Source organism: Macrobrachium rosenbergii, chromosome 2 (genome assembly GCF_040412425.1).
Source record: "Macrobrachium rosenbergii isolate ZJJX-2024 chromosome 2, ASM4041242v1, whole genome shotgun sequence".
NCBI classification, from domain to species: domain Eukaryota; kingdom Metazoa; phylum Arthropoda; class Malacostraca; order Decapoda; family Palaemonidae; genus Macrobrachium; species Macrobrachium rosenbergii.
The window spans coordinates 79517757-79536569 of NC_089742.1; positions in this window are offsets into that span (position 1 = coordinate 79517757).

The window sequence follows — 18813 nt, forward strand, 5'->3', positions numbered from 1 at the left end:
AAGGGCTGGGAAAAAAACCCAAAAAGCGCGACCCCTTCAGGAAGAGCTGACACATCTGCCTTGTGCCCAAGGACGGGCGTAAGGCGTGCTACTTCCCACTCTGTCTCTCTTACTGCTTCAAAATAAAACGATTTATGCATTTTAAAGGGGATGATATCCCATATGTTAACTGCCGCTTGCGGTGGTAAGTAAGGAAAGTGTGAAGGAAAAGATCGATAGAGAAGGATGAGGATAGAAATTCCAAAGGAAAGGAAGAAGATAGCGGAAGGCCTTGACATCCTCTCCTGGATGAAAGGTGCCAAGACGTTCAAGAGATGAAGATGGGGCCCTATGCCAAGTTTGCACAGGGGCCAGAAGAGCTCTTGGCTCGTTGTGGACTACCTGCGATCGCCCAAACCCGTGGTAACTCCGCCCGCGAACCTCTCCTCCTTGGACCGTTGTCCTTGGCTGGGGAATCGGAGGGCCCGAGGCCAATGGGCGGCAAGGGTGCCATCTGGGTCAGCTGCTGCGACAACTGACCCAGGAATTTTGTTCGCCATCTCGGACATTAACCGGCGCAGAATCGCAGAGTTCATCGGCCCAGGAAGGCGGGGCAGAATCATGACTCATGGCGGAATCTGCGGCGGGCGGCGAGAGAGGGGGCGGAGGCGCGGTCAACTTGCATGCAGGGGTGACCAGCTCAGGCACTGACATTGGCACTGGCGCTGGTGGCGATGTGGTGGTGGTCTCGTCTGTCTGGACGGACGGAGACTGGCACTGCTCAGTGCGCCGAAGGGCACTGGCACAAGGTTGAAGGCCGAGATTCTCCTGAAGGGAGATCTGGCTGAGGCCTCGGCACTGGCACTGATGCCGTGCGGGCACTGGACTCGGATTTGGATGATTTATTGGGAATGGGGACCCCGTAATGGTTGTGGCAAAAGGGACGCAAAGTCTTGGCCCAGGAGGACGTCATAGTCTCCTGGAATGTGTTTCCGCTCTGGCGAGGCCAAGGGTCCTGGCTCTGTGGGGTGGGTGACCCACCAGTTGGAAGTAGGGAGGATCATTTAAACTCGTTAATGCCCTCAATGGTGACGAGCTTGCGTCGGTCTATTATAGCTCCATAGGGAACTTTGTCCCTCCTTATGAGGGAAATTTGCGCCACCACAGTCGTCAAATGCCTTGACCTGGCGTGGGAGTGTTTACCTCGAGGAGGTGCCACATAGATGGGACCCTCGGCAGGAGGGCCTAAGGACTCGGGATTCGTTACTGCCAGGGGGCGACGGCGGGAGTTCCTGCCTTATTATTTCTAGGGCATTTTGCCCATGAGGAAAAGTGACCATAAACCTTGCACGCAGTGCAAAAAGGTTTGGCTGAAATCTATCGCACTGCCCGGCAGAGGCGCAGAGCGACTTATTAGGGGGCTGTCCGGGAAGAGAGACGGGTGGTTTACTGCGGCATTGCTCTTTGGCATGCCCGATCTTTTTACAGAACCCGCACAACGGGCTTCTGTGATTGCCCATTCTTCGGCGGAGGGGCACCGAAAGGTAGGCGGGTGGAGTAATTTTGCGCTGGAGCGAGCTCTCCTGGGGTGATGGGTGTCCCATAGATCGGCGATTCGGCAGCAATCAGCCAAGGTGGAAAGGCTCCTTCTCGGCGATGTGCGTGGCGAGGGCCGGAGGGTGTAAAGTGAGAAAGTTCTCTATTTTTATCTGTTCGATTGCCTCGTTGAGGGTTTCAACCCCACGGACTCGAACCATTTAGCACAGGCATTGATAAATCGGACTTGGACTGGTCTGCCCAGGTCTGATTGGCTTCTTTCACTTTTGCCCGCGCCAGCGCCTCCTCCAGTGTTCCGGGGTTATCTCGTACGTTTTTGCGATAGTCTGGCGTCACGACCCCCAATTTTCCTGCTCCTCCGGCGGAGGGCCTTGTGAAGCAATCAGGGCCTTCCCTCAGGAACTTGCCCAACACCAGGAGAGTTCGGCGGCACTCAGGGGCAGGCTCAACACTGTCTCGGCGCTGTCGAGCCACGCCTCGGGCTCAGGCCTCCCGTCCGCCCTTTGGCAAAGGCGAGCCTGGTTACGGCACTCATCCTGGGGGAAAGGGGGAGGTGAAGGCCACTCTGTTTGCAGCATTGCAGTTCATGGGCACGCTGCTTGTCCCCTTTTGATTATAACTGTCTCCTCTGTCTCTGCTTCTCGTCTCTCCTGAGCCTGTCTTTCTGCTTCTCGTTCCTCTCTCTAAAACTTCTTCTAAATACGTAGCTCCTGAGGAAGTTCTGCTTCGTTCGTCTTTTTCTCTTCTTCTGTCTCTCCTGAAGCCTGTCGTTCTGCCTGTATGGCGTCCATCCTCTCCTGTACCCAATCTCTTAGTTCTTTCCCGGAAAGGCCGAGTTCCTTCCCTGAGGACATGAAGAACCAAAATCCTCGCTCTGCTGAGACCGTGTCGACATTGTGCAGGAGGAGAGGGATTGCTAGTAGCACACAGAATTAATTTCCCAGAGCTGTGGGAATCTTGGACCCCCTTTTCAAAGGACGTATGATTGGTCTCCCGATTTAAGAGCGGAGCGGGCTGATTGGGGACGATGGGTTTTTAATGATTGGTCTCCCGATTTACCCGAGCTGGCTAATTGGGGACGATGGATTAGCAACGATTGGCTGATTTGGCGGGCTGACTGGGGATTGGATTAGTAGTGATTGGTCTCCCGGTTACCGACGAAGCTGGCTGATTGGGGACGATGGATTATCGATGATTGGTCTCCCGATTTACCGACGGAGCGGGCTGATTGGGGACGATGGATTAAAATTTGTTCTGGCAATTAGCGAGCTGATTGACGATGGATTAGTAATGATTGGTCTCCCGAGTTACCAAACGGCGGGCTGATTTGGACGATGGCGATGATTTACCGACGAAGCGGCCTGATTGGGGAATAATTTAGCAATGATTGGTCTCCCGGTTTACCGACGGAGCGGGCGGCGATGGATTAGCAATGATTGGTCCTCCCGATTTCTCCGACGAACGGGCTGATTGGGGGCGATGGATTTACAATGATTGGTCTCCTATTTACCGAAAGCGGGCTGATTGGGGACGATGGATTAGCAATGATTGGTCTCCCTATTTACCGACGGAGCGGGCTGATTGGGGACGATGGCGACCGATTGATTGGGGAGGGGACGATGAAATTAGTAATGACAGTCCCCAGATTTACCGACGAAGCGGGCTGATTGGGGACGATGGATTGAAAGGGTTTGGTCTATTGATGTACCGACGAAGCGGGCTGATTGGGGACGGGAAAACGATAGATTTACCAACGGAGCGGGCTGCAATGATTGGTCTCAGGAATTTACCGACGGAAGACGGGCTGATTGGGGACGATGGATTAGTAATGATTGGCGATGATTGATTCTCGATGGAAATGCAATGATTGGTCTCGATTTACCGACGAAGCGGACGATGGCTGATTGGTCTCCCGATTTACCGATAAAATTGGTGAAAACGATGAATTTAGCAATGATTGGTCTCCCGAGTAACGACAAGCGGGCTGACTTGGGGACAAGACAAAGGATTGAATTAGGTCGAGAAAACGGGCTGATTATGGGGACAAGATAAGAATGTTAGGTTTTTTACCGACAAAACTTTGGGGACTAGATTGGGATATATATTTAGGTCTCCCGAATTACCGACGAAACGGGCTCATTTGGGGACTGAATGGAAAATGAATTGGTCTCACCAACTGACCGACGACAGCGGGTTTATTGGGGACAAGAATAGAATATATAGGCGCCTACGGAATTTCCGCACAGACGACGTCTGATCAGCGAGGGCGCTAGTTTTAATGACTTATGGGAGAAGTGTTATTCTCAAGGGCAATTGGGGTGAGGCCATCCCACATTCACAACAGATAGGCAACACACGCAGCCGTAGTAAAGCACAAAACAAACAAAAAAAAAACAGAACAACACAGAACATATAATGTCAGACCCCCCAATAATGCAAAACAATTTGGTAGCGCGAAGCAAATCAAACAAACAAATTTTTTCCTAACTGGGCCATGAGATGACGGTCCAAGGTCGTTTTCTCACTGCCTTGTGTGTTTATCTAGGCGCCAAATTAATGAACGACGTAAACACACGGGACTTCCCGAACTGAGGGAACAGAACGGTTGTTGACCCTTTTCGTCCCTTGGCGTATAATATAGCTTTCGCTCCTATTTCTAAAACGAGAGAGAGGGTAAAATGCGTCAGCAATGCTAGTCTGACTTTGAACACGTGGTTGACGTCGATTTCTCGCGCTATATCTAATGATTCGGTTTCGAAATCACTCGTTTCTACAGAAGGAATATGCGCACTATTCCTTTAATGATTTATCACCTGTATAACCTAATTGAATGGCATGCAAGCCCGTGCAAAGGCTTCCAAAGCTAAGTTTCGGCGATTCTCTCTCTCGTTTTCCTCGGACATGCGCCCTACTATAAAAAAAAAATTCCTAGGACTAGTCACGTTTTCTACAGCGTCCTAGCTAAATAAACAAGTTTACATTATACAGAATTTCCTTGGCCTGTTCGCTGGCTTTTTCAGGTTAAGTAATCTGTCTCATATCCAGCTTAGCTGAGCTAATTGCTGATTTCACAATTGCAACACAAACAACAAAGGGAAGAGGGGATGCAATCATTACGAGAATCACTGGTTGTGGTCGCCATTTTATATGTTTCCTGGTGCAGGTGGATCTTATGACTCCCACAATTATTACTTTACTCGAAAATGGCCTTGTAAGATACCCAGGACATATAAATACAAACAAAAAAAGAAGTACACGGAGCGGCGGGCTCTTCACTAGGGGAATGCATTGAAACACGTGGATATAAAAATAGTTATATTTGATAGCACACAAGGTCAAAAGGAAAATTAACTGAAAATACGGTAAATTACATGCAGAAGTCCTCGAAGGGGAGCTTGGGAATGCCAGGAACGGACCAAGGATAATTCTGCTACAGGCGTCTTTCTGAAACGATATTAGGACCCGTTACACATCTAATGCTGGAATTTGGGGATTGAATTACTCGAGGTGCACTGAAGGCGCCAAGGACTCCCGAGGCGTTACTTGTGACTCAGAGGAAGAAGCTGGTGAACACGTGGGCCTGGCTTGAACCAAGGAATATCAGGGAACACAAAGTTATAAGGCCCAGGAATTAATAAATGTAAAAGGGGCTAAGTACATCGTGACTAGCAACTCGTTTTGGTACATTACCACATTTGTAGGGGCGTAAGACTGACGACGTCTTCTGCCAGGACCACGTGTGGGAGGCGTGGACAAATGGTAGCCTCCCTCTCCAGGTATTTCTTCAAATATATAGATTGGGGCGGGAAAAAGGGCGCCCTTGGGATGATGATATGCTACCGCCGTTGAGTATCATATCGCGTTTGGAGATATATATATATATATGGATATACGGACAAAGGGCGGCGACACATATACGGTGGCGATATGGAATATATATATATATATACATGCAGATATACATATCTCCTATAACATATAGTATATATAGAAAGGGCTGTACCCGATATATTTATATTTTCTATATATATAGGGCGGGGGGGCGATGTCCTGACCCATATAGGTATATTATAAAGAAAATGGCATTTTTCCATATAAAAAGAAAAAATATATATATATAGATTACTATATCCCAACAATTATATTTCTGAGCCCTTATACCTGATATTATACTGGTTCAAACTAATTATAATCCAGTATCCACTACTCCTCCCAGGCTCAGCAGACAGATATATATATATATATTGCAGCAAATATATAGAAATGATATATATATATATATATATATATATATATTTTGCGCCACCTTACAATATATATAAACTATATATATATATATATATATATATATATATTTATATATATATATATATATATTACATATATATATATATATATATATATATATATATATATATATATATATATATATATATATATATATATATATATCTGCTCCTTATTTCCATAGGCTTCATACAAAAATTCGTCATATCAGCAAGTGATATATATGTCAGTGATAAATTGTCCTGATGCCAGAGAACATTGAACCAGTAGGTGATCGACCATTTGCTTGCTTGACCTAATAGCCTTGTGCTTCTGTTAAAAAGTTAGAGAGATTTTTGAACAATTGTGCGTTGTTCTTACTCGAATGGCAGAAAACGAGATGGAGATTAGTAATTTTATTTTTATATTTTTTCGCCTCACTGGCAGAATACATAATACTGTGCCAATTTTTATTGAAACTGGTTCCTTTTTCATTTCGAGAACTGAATAAAATACACAGATGGAATTAAAGTTATTTTTTGAAAAAAAATATGACAGGGAATAGAGCGGCCGATAAACATCGCCATTATACATCCCGGTGTCCTGAACCAGTTTACCTAGTCCAAAATTAGTTTGAAGGAATCCATCCACCACTCTCTCTCTCATTTCTCTCTCTCTCATTTATTTATTTTTATCATTTTTACATTTCGCAAAATATTGTACATGGTTACCTATTTTATGGATTGTTGCCTGTTAAATGCTTTGCGCATATAAAAAATTATCCTCGAGTGAAAGTCATTTAAAAAGGTGATAATTTTAAGTCTGTTAGGTTCCCAACATTTGGTTAGGTCCATAAGTCCAAGAGTTAACCTGATTGATCCAGGTTTTATAGCAGTTTTTATTTATTTTATTTTTGATAAACTTTTTGGTGAAGAAAAATAACATTCACATCTCTTTATATTTTTGCTCTCTCGTCCTAAAATAACATCTTCCAAAGTTAATCTAGTCTATATTTTATTTATATATTTCTATTTCACCCTTACCGGAATCCTAATCCTGCAATACTTGCTTCATTGGTCTGATTTTTGAAAAGGCGATGGGGGGCATCCTGGCCTTTTCTGTTCAGGATATATGTAACACCATTTGGGAACAGACAAAATATGCCCTTAGGTCCCAAACCGATTGGTCTGTTCAAAGGCGATGTTTCGACCTTTTTTTGTTCTCATCTCTGAACACCCAACCCACGCAGATCTCTTCGCCTCACAAGGATCTCTCTTCGCAAATGTCACAAAGATCTTTGTCGTTCTTGCATTCCACATTAAAGAAATGAAATGGTTCGTATAAGGAAAATGCAATCTTTCCTACTAAAATTGATTTATTATTTAAAGCAACCCAACAAGTAATGAATAAACAAAGCAAAGATTAAAATGCATCATAAATGAAATTGTTACAAAAAATAATTCAACCTAACTCAAAAGTCTAATCATGGCTAATGACCTGTAAAGTCAAAATCTTCTACATACTCCAACTTAAGTATTATTAAGTCAAGTCTCAAAAAGTCAATCCACACAGAGATATTATACTTTGCAAGGTATGCATTGTATGTCTCATAATCACACCATCATGACTACTCTCATATCATTGCTCACAAAGTCATCACCACAACCACCACAACCATGACATCTGTCGAAAAATTAAGCACAAAATAATATCTTCCAAAATATGCAAGTATAAACATATGAAAAACTAAAATGCATGGTTAAACTGGAAAATATGTTCACAATATATTGAAATTGAACAAATGCTACATGAACTTGCAATAGAGTTCAAAATGTCTTTGAAATATGGTAAAAACCACAAGTCCACAACTACAGAAAATCAAGAGTCTGGACACACCTTATTCTGCTATGTTCTGCGAATGCACACACAACAGCAAACGTCTTGATACCCGCTTCCAGCTACGGTAATGAAAGACCGGACTAATTTTTGGGCAGAATTAGACAAAAATCGAGATTCTTAACGTACGAAACTCATGTACCACATAGCAACCCAGTCATATGATTCGCCAATATTGCGTGTTCATCAAATTAACGCTGAGATGATCAACTATTTGCTGAATGCAACGATTTTGCAACTGACGGCTTCAAGTGACAGTACCATCTCACAACCGGAAAATTCTTTCTCATCACACTATGTACCTTTAACATTGAGGGGCGGCCATATTTTCTGAAATACATATATAAAAAAAAATTATGTAGTAAGTAGGGGAAAAGTTCTGAACTGATATGAGAGAGACCACTGCGTGACTCATCAACTGTCGCATGACTGATATGTATGCTGAAAGTTGCCTATTTTCATGAAGTGGGTTAATATTTTTATTCATTTCATAACTGGGCAAGTGGTTTGCCTACTTCATGAAATGGGCATGGTTAGCCCACTTCATGAAATGGGCACTCTACAGATTGGTGTAATATATATATATATATATATATATATATATATATATATATATATACATATTTATATATAGTATGTGAGCAGCGAAAAATGGCAGCAGTGCTCCATAAACAATTATTTAAACGCTGAAACCATATGCTGGGCACTTGCCTGTGCCCCAGCCACTGGTAGAATATGGGATTAGGTGAAAGCTACAATGGCATATATAGAAAAAGAGTGCCTTAGCCTCCGATGGTTAGTGGAGGTATGTTTCTGTTGCGGAGGAAAGATCAATTTTTCTTAGTGGCTTTGTTCATTAGCCCTTGCTTAAGAGATATCTGGCTGTCGCGCTTTCTTGGGTCATCTTCAGGAGGGCTGAGGATTGCTGTGTCGATGGCGTCCGATTTCCAATGTCCTCCTGACAGTTCATATTAATATTTGATTTGATGATAGCAGATTCTGCATCTTTCTTTTGTACGACAGCTACTCTTGAAAACCAACTCCGCCCCACTCCAGTTAATGACATGCCCTGTATTTGATATGGTGAAAATTCCCGAACCTCCGGCTGCACGCACTGATCTTTGTGCTCTGGTTATTCTTTGCGAGAGCGATCTACCTGTCTCGCCTACATAGATGTCATGACAATTGCTAAACGGTATCTTGTAAAATCCGGCTTCTTCCCTTTTGTTATTTAAGTATACGTTAACGAGCGAACTCCCAATGGATTTGGGATAATGGAAAATGAAAGGATTATTAGAACCGAGTTTTTCGGTGGCCTTTTGGATGTTTTCATCGTATGGAAGCTTTATTTTATTGTTGAAATCTATTTGTCTGTTTTGAGTGGGACCTCTATAGTATATTTTATTCGCTTTGTTAATAGCCCTCTCGATAATGTGTGGTGGATAGAGCAGTTGCGTTAGGTGTTGGCGGATCGTGTTAAATTCTTTATCCAGGTACTCATTTGAACATATCCTAAGTGCTCTGAGGAATAAGTTGCACCCTACAATGATTTTTACGGAGACGTCGTGGTAGCTTAAGAAATGAATGTAGGAGACAGCGAAGGTGGGTTTTCTATATACTGTAAATGCATACCTGTTCTGTTTTCTTAAGTGATCAGTACATCTAGGAACGGTAATTGTCATGACATCTATGTAGGCGCAGACAGGTAGATCGCCTCGCAAAGAATAACAGAGCACAAAAAGATCAGTACGTTACGCTTTCGAGAGTTCGGGAATTTTCACATATCAGAAATACAGGGCATGTCATTAACTGGAGGGGCGAGTTGGTTTCGCAGTAGCTGTCCATACAAAAGAAAGATGCTGGAATCTGCTATCATCAATCAAACCAACAATATGAACCTGCCAGGAGGACATTGGAAATCGGACGCCATCGACACTTAATCCTCAAACCTCCTGAAGAAGATGACCCAAGAAACGCGATCGGGCCAGATCCATTACCAACGGGAGCTAATGAGGCCAAAAAACCACTAGGGAATTTGGTCTTTCTCCTCCTTCTTAAGAAACGCCACCTCCATAACATCGGAGGCCTAAGGCCACACCTTCATGTTTTTGTATATATACCATCAGAATCTCTCCCACCCAACCATATTCTACTAGGGTGAACAGGGGCACAGAAACAAGTGCCCGAAATATATGGTTTCAACGTTTAAATAGTGTTCTTATGGCCTTCTTATTTTCATATACATATATATATATAATATATATATATATATATATATATATATATATATATATATATATATTGTAAGCAGTCACATTTGTGTCACTGAATTTTTGATACTGACTTTTCACATTATCTCACTTCTCTGCTTTCAGTCTTTCTTCAAGATTCTGGATATGACATCAGTCTGGGTGTGGTTTCCATTTATTTCATTTGCTACGTGTCCGTTTCATTTGTGTCGCTGGCTTTGCCGACAAGAAACTAAGTTACAATAACATGCTCCATTCTATTTATAGCTCCAAGAGGACGGAAGTTTGTGTTCGGGAGTTGCTATTACTTTTATTTATAATGCTTAGTTTACCAGGGGGTGGTTAATTATTTACTTTATATTCACATAATATATTATTACATAGTGTAACTACATTATTGTATTAGTTTGACGTTCTACTTGTGCTTCTTATATTGCTAGTAAAACATTAATTTCTGTCTGTGGTGTCTGGGCGGGGCTTGTTTTGGCTATGACCTTGACCATGTTTCCTGTCCTTGGGGCGTGGGAGGACAGAGTTCTATCTCCTTCCATCTGGACGTTTAGAATAGGTTTGTTTGTTGTTATGCACACATCTTCTGTTATTGTCATGTCCCGATATGCATTGCATTTGTATTTTTTTCTGGTCTATCAGTTCTTGTCTTGGAGTTGTAAATAGAATGGAGGATGTTATTGTGCCTTAGTTCTTGCTTGACAAAGGCTGCGACACAGGCCAAACGGACCGTAGCAAGTGAAATGAATGGAAACCACAACCCGGCTTTGTGTCCTTATCCAGAATTTTGAAGAAAGACTGAAAGCAGAAGTGAGAAAATATGAAAAAGTCAGTATCCAAGTAGTCAGTTCCACAAAGGCGATCACCTACAACAAAAATTGTGAGAGCAAAATTCTGCCCAAAAACATATATATTCTATATATATATATATATATATATATATATATATATATATGTGTGTGTGTGTGTGTGTGTGTGTGTGTGTTAATCTGCCGTATTCACACCAGTAGAGTGCGGGGATTTGTACTTTGCTTCGGCAATCAACCCATACCCCAAGCTGTTACTTTGTAAATAAATTTATTCGTATATTCTTTCTCATTCATCCACTCATCATCATTATAGAAGTATGTTTGGACGTGCTGGCCCTCAATATCTGTGAAAACTATCTTTGGTAGCTTGTATGCCAAAGTTTTATTTTCCTCAGAAGATCTACAGTTTTTTTTATTCAGTTCAGTAGATAACTGTATCACTGATGATATCATTATAAATTCTGTTCCATTTAGCGTGCACTTTTAATTTCCCATGAGACAATTTTATATAAATTTCCAAATTGTAGACGAAGTTAAAGGTAAATAACATTTTTTATTCTGTAAAAGGTAAAAAGTGAACATGTAACAACGAAAGGCTGTTTATCGATCTGTGCATTGTTCAACGAATGTAATCGATGAAATATTTTCCATGGTTTTGAGGTTCACAAAACTAGTTCTGTAATTTTTTTATTTTTATTTTTTGGGGATTAACCTTCAACATTATACGACAGGGTCTTCAAATTACAGTAAGGTGGTGAGAGAGTAATATATACGCATGAATACATGCGTATAAACACATTCAGACATTAGTCAAACACACACAAACACACACACACACTATATATATATATATATATATGTGTGTGTGTGTGTGTGTGTGTGTGCGTGTGTGTGTATACTGTATATGTATATATATATATATATATATATATATAAAGATAAAATCCACGAAGGAAACGGAAACACTGTGTGTAAACTGCACGTATCACAATCTTATTTAAAGACGTAGCGTCTCCTCCCATCAGCGAATATAATGCGGAAGATTCTTAAAAACCAGATTGTAACATTTCCGTTCAGTCATGTGAGATATTACTAATACCCTATACAGTATGTATTTGGTGTTTATATTGATCACGGGTAAGTACATTATGGAATACTTTGTGATCTAGATGGTTAACAAAGCATATTATATGCTTAATATTTCAATAGAAACACGGCAATGAAAATAACTATCGAAAAAGTGTATACTTGGAGGTCACCCGGCATCAGCTTATGTATATTCTAACTCAGTAAAAGTATTGGCTTAACATGTATAATACATTTGTACACTCATATCTTAACGCTCACACAGATAGTTAGATAGATAGGTAGATAGGTTAGATAGATAGATAGATAGATAAAGATTGAGAGGAGAGAGAGAGAGAGAGAGAGAGAGAGAGAGAGAGAGAGAGAGAGATTCAAGGCATAAATAAAATTAGAAAACTCCAAATGGTAGCCATAAAAACCAAATACCAAAAACCAGTAATCAGAAAAATAAAAATTCTGACTAATGTTAGCAACTGTAGAGAATCAAAAATTAGCAATTGAGTGTCCAAATAGATTTGTAGCCCTAGGAACCCCGTCTGAGCAGGAGTAGACAATCAGAGAGGACTGGTATAACAGATCGAAAGTATAAAAACCGAATGGAATAGTGAAATATCTTGACAAAAAGGCTGATGCTGTTGAAAAGGCCATGTAGTTTGGGACTAGCATTAGGGTTATGGTAACCCACAGAATTATTATGAAATTTCTCATTTTTTTAATAGAGTAAATTATAAAGGAGCTTAAGAGAGAAAAAAAAAAAAACACCAGGTCATGATCGAAACATTGCAGAGAAAATGTTATCTGACACATAATGAAATCATATCTTGTATACAAACTAGACTATTTTACTGAACATGGAGCGGATAAATAAGGTACTGGAAGTCATAACAAGGGAACCAAAGAAAGGTAACCTTACTGAATTTGGTGTCCATGAAGCCATTGCACCTCCGTCGGTTATAATGAAAATATTTACTACATTTATTTTTAGTAAGATGGAGGAGGAAACTAATAAAAAGCTCTGAGATGAACAAGACGGTTTTAGAACAGGGAGGAGATGCCTTACTTGAATATTTACGTAAAGACATTGTGCAGCAGCAGATGGAATACAAATATCCTGATCCGATTGCTTTTGTTGATTACGAGAAAGCATTTAACAGAGTCCAAAGACCAATATTAACGAACATGGTCGCTGAATATATCAGCAACGCAGTAGATGCAAAGTTAATGTTATCATGTGCATTTGCAGTAAATGGCAGAGTGCTACAAGGACATGCTATTTCGCCTTTGCTGTTTGCTTCACTCTTGGAGCAAACAGTGGCTGGAGATTAAAAAGATAGACCGGAGCAACGACAGAAAGCTGAAGAATCAAAGTAATGAGATCAGAGTATGAACAAAGGTATTTATGTATACTGTAATGAATAAGCTTTACACTTTCATATATGCAAGAGCAATGATGACCACTGGGCAGGCGGCTGAAAATCCATACAAAAATCTATTACTACCTCAGTCATGGTAAGACAATTAAACCATGTCTCAAGATTGTCGCGATTTGGGAATAAAGTTTTAAGAAGATTATTAATGGCCGATATGTATAAGATAAGGACGAAGAGTAATTTGGTAGAGTGTCAGCTGGCCTCCTGCAAGCACCAGAGGAGATGGAAACCCAGGCCCCCTCGGATGAGAACTGTGAGATGAGAGGTTGGAGATGATGGAGAACTGAAGATATCAGTGTGCCTTTTGTGCCAAACGGCGTTTGGATCAATAATGATCGTAATGATACATTATCATAAGTTTTATTTCAATTTTCATATAATTATATTCACCTTATAATGAACTTTTGAGTAGGGCCACCTGGTGAATACAAGTCAGATCATAGTCCAGTGTCTGCTATCCCTTGTTTTATTCACATTTCCAATTCCTGAATTAAGCCAAACCAGTTATGCTGTATTCCTCGATTCCTCCTTTTCATTCTTAGTATGTAACAAAGATGATTTTCTGATCTCCTGAACACTGATAACGATGATACATTCTTCAAATGATGTCGAGGTATTGAATGACTTCGACCAGATGATTGTATTGCCAAATACTTTCAGATGTTATCCTAATAACATTCTTACTTCCCCTATCATGCAATGGTTGATAGGACGGAAAATTGTATTTCAACCATATCCACACCTTTCCTACTTGAATCTGATGAAAGTGAAAAATTTAGAGACGTATGAAAAGGGAATTAACCACGCAAGAAGTGTTACGCCTACCTAGAGTAAAGGAGAAAAGATTAAAAGGATAGGATTGAAAAGCATGCCGAAAGGAATAATTCTATGTTGAAAATGAATTAAACAAAAAGTCAAACATTAGATTCTGAAATTATGGCTTATGCACACGCCCAGTCTTGTAAGTGAATGACCCATGCGTATATCCAGTATTGTATTAGCTCATTCGCATAAGAAATATCAGAAGCAGAAATTCAGGAATTCATTTTTATGGTTTAAAGGGTAGCTAGGGGATGTGACAATATGGACCGTACAGGCACTAAACTGATTAGCTTTTTGTTGCAATCCCTCGCATACAACTCTGGCACCTAATAACGACTTCCATTTTGAGATAGTAATATCCCAGTTGGGTAAAGCACACGATACTATATTCAGGTAGAGTCGGATTACCTGTAGATTTTCCATTACTTTTTGTAGCTGCTATTTCTCTAAGCTCCCTACCCACATTTAATGTACATGTTTGTAAGTATTCACAACACAACTTATTCCCTTTCTTTTGAATGTATTAGAAATAATTATGTTTCATTCAGCTCATAATTCATTCATAAACTCTAACAACTGAGCTGTGTGGTGTTATGTAATCACTCTTGTCTATTCATTCAGTGATCTGTCTATACACAAAATGTCTCTCAAGTTACTGGTGGGTTTAAATGAAGTTTTGCAGACAGGTAGACAGGGAGTGTTAGAGTTGCTTAGAACTAGATATTCACACCACACACACACTTATGTGAATATGTCTGAGTGGTTGCACTTTTGATTGCCACAATCACGTCATAACTTCTCGACTTCTTTGGTCTGAAAAGATTACTATCATCCGTGGCAGGATTCGAAACCATGCTCGAGATTTTTCAGGGATAAATTACGAAAACTAATAAAATTCTAATTCAGTCTATGCATTTATGTATCTGTCGGATTCAGCTTCATTTCATTAGAGCGGACTAGACTCATTGGTAAAATGAAATAGTCAAAGTCACCTTCTAACCCTGTTTAAAAACCACGGTTCGAATTCTGGCCGACACAGGCGTACTTATCAGCTGAAAAAAAATATCGAAATAAGGAGAAAATAAGTGAGGGTATTGTGTGGCGTGGATGGAAAGGACACAAAGGAAGTTGATGACGTAATGGAAATTGTGAAAATAGGAAACATGGTTATAAAGGGTAATGGATGCATAAAGGAAATAAGAGCTTAGTCAAGTTTGAACAAAATAACACTGAGGACAGTGCTTAGGATTTTTTTTTATCAGACCTGTTATGCCCTTTCTAATGAAAATATCAACTTACTGTAGGTCAAGAAGAAATATCTACTCACTAACACAAGGCAGAATGATTAGAGCAGGTGAAAAAAAAATCGAGTTTGTATTTTTAGTATTACATCGCTGAAAGAGAATCGATTTAATAGATAATCTTTGCCATTTTGGTAGTTAAACTTTTTATGTTGTAAATCTATCAGTTTTATAGGTTTGTGGAAATATACTAAAGAGAAAAGGGAAATACGAGTTGTACTCCCAAACGTAATATTGCACAGCTTATATTGCCTCATAAAATACTTTCTATAAATATTATCAGCCTTTTATTGGATTTATTCACACATTCATTTATGATATGCAACCGCAAATGATTCATTGCAAAATAGCATTAGGGGAGACACCATTTATCCTCATTTTATGCTTAATACTTGCTGAAGTGCTCTCTCTCTCTTTCTTTCTCTGTCGCGTCTAGCTCGCTACTGGACGACCCCCTGTTCGAATTTCGAATCCAGAGTGCCTCTGTTAACCTAAGAATTTGGATTATATACCTAGCTGTAAGTTGTGTGAAGAGAAAGAGAAAACAGAAAAACTATATGTGACGGTTCATCGCTCTGTCAAACCGCATACCGTCAACCCAGGAGGGCATCCCTTAAGAGGTCATACCCACACTGAGGTGAAGCCATCTATAAGGAGGTATTCTCTCTCGTTCTCTGATGTTATGGTTATTCTGACTGCGATGTTTACATGGCTTCATTAATACCAAAACTTTAAACTGTAATGAATTTTCTGTGAATCGATTGTTTCCAGAAGACCCGTGTAATGAATAATTCGGTAAAACTGGGATTAACTAAAACGAAATTTTTCCATTAATTTCTGTAATAAAGATGTCATATTTGTATTAATTATTAATTTTTTTACTTTTGAATTATACATGAAATATTACACTTTATTTTCATTAGCAACAAAATACACTGATTCCTCGATTCAATATTCATTGTTTTCAAGACTGATTCTTCAAGACTTTCATCCGATAAAGCCATCAAAAATTAACGGGATGTGAAATTACGCTGATATTTCTAATTAGGTCATAGTCATTATTTAAAAATAATTTAAGTATTGTTTCTGATATTTATCATTTCAAGCGTAACAACAAGGAAGGAAAATGGAGAAAAAGATAGTATCTTTAAAGTACTATTATATCTTTAAAGTAGGGTTTATGTTTTAACTGGGAAATCCTTTGAGTAATTGTTGAGCATATTCCTTAAGGCAATCCGTTTCAAGCAACGACAGGCGACGTAGTTCAAAACTAGCTGTTTGGTAATGCAACTGCAAAAAGGCCTTTCACTAAAACCAAGAAACATTTTGACCACATTTCGTTCTATTCAAGGAAAGACGGGCAAACGCTACACGAAAGTTGGTGAAATGGTTAGATTCAGCCGACTGTAAAATTGTTAAAATCCTTTGACGAACTTTTCTCTTACTGTGTTTTTTAACAGTAGGAGATGGGGAGAGTATGGAATATATAATCATACTTAGAATGGAATGTTGCCCTCAATGCTGAGTATAAAATGACTAATTAAATAAATGAATAAGTGAGGGCATAGGAGTATTCACATGAATAATGGCTTTGTTCACAAGTATTCTCATGACCATCGTTACTATAGCATTGTTATCATTATCATTCTACGAAGATAATAGATTATCAGAGGTATATATAAACTGGTTATAGACTTGGATGTATGCACTATGAACAATCTGGACTTTGCCTTAAAGTAAAGGAAGTGAGGAAATCATAGGTAGAATTGCGATCGACGAGAGCTTACCTAGCTGTTTTCCTCGTAATTGTTTTATATGTTTAAAGAATTTCTCATTTCACAATCATGTTTAGACCTTTAACGATTTTCACGCTCGTTTTGATTCCATAATTCTACTCTCCTAAATGTTGTTCAGTTTCAAATCTGAATTAGCAATTGAATTCAATAAAGAATTAACATCGAAATGCGTTCCTTTCTGAATGCTATTATTAACAATTCTCTAAAAGCTAAGACAGTTTTGACGACGGCAAGATATTTTTGAGGAAAGCTAAATAAACAGGAATCCTTTTTCTAAAGCAATAAGAAGATTGACTGATACTTGGGCATAATTCCTACGAAAGGCGCGGAAACAAGTAGAAAGTTAAAATAAAATTCTTGCGTTTATGGTGCACTTCTAAGAATCCCAGAGTAACAAACTATTCCTCTAGATCGTTAAGAAACTAGGAAGAGGAGAAAGCGAAAGGACAACGGGAAATACAGTTAGAGGGGAGGAAAAGCGACGATTAGGTGGAAACATGACGATGTGGAAAAGAGGGAGACTGATTTAAAAGAGATATTGAGAAAAAAGGGAAGTACGGCTGGGAAGAGTAACATGAAACAACTAAAGAAAAGAGAAAGGTTTGGCAGGTTCGAGCAGAATATGAGTTCGAAGAGATGAGGAAAAGTCGATTTTAGCCCTAAAAGAAACATACGGAAAAAAGACAATACTATTTCCTTCTGTTTATTTAAGCGTAAAAGGTCAGATCTCTATTATACTTCCTAATGAACATTTTACCTTTGTAAAAATGAAATTTTACGCAGTAACAAAGATATGCCACTCAGATTTTAGAATGATTAAAAATCTCTAAAAAGAGGTCAATCTTATTTGCATCTGTTTAATGAAGTTATTAATACAGGGGTTAAATAATAAAATAAAAAAAAGCCATGTTATTCTCCCTCTGTTTAATGAGGTTAGTGGTGTGGGATAGCTGCTAATAGAACTCTCACCTGTGATTTCACTCGTCAAATGGAGTTAGTGGTAAAGTCTATAAATACAAAAGGAAAAACAATTTAATTCCCCAGGTTTAGTGTGGTTAATGGTAAAGTGAATACATACTAAGGTCAAAGAACAGTTTTATTCACCCTCTGTTTAATGAGGTTAGTGGTAAAGTGCATGAAAGCTAATATTTAAAAAAAGTTCGATTTTATTTTCCCTTGCATAAAGAGATTAGTGGTAAAGTGGATATATGCTAAATTTAATACAAAATAATCAGTTCAGTATCCCCTAAAGTGGATGAATGCTAAAATAAGAAAAAAAGCACAGTTCGGTTCTCACCCGCTTTGTTCAAGTTAGTGGCAAAGTGGAAAGAGGCTAAAACTAAATCTTGAAAATACAGTTTTATTTCATCCATATTTATTGAGATTAGTGGTAAAGTGGAAAGAGGCAAAACTAAAGATAAACAAAAACTTTGTTTTGCCCTCGTTTAGTGAGTCTAGATAATTATATAGAGAAAGGTAAAAATAAATTAAGAAAGTGAAATTTTGCTTTCCCTTTATTGAGTGACAGTAGTTAACTGGTTAAATTCTAAAATCAAATAAAATGCAACTTTATTTCAGCCCCTCGCCATTATTAGCGAGTTTATTAGTCAAGT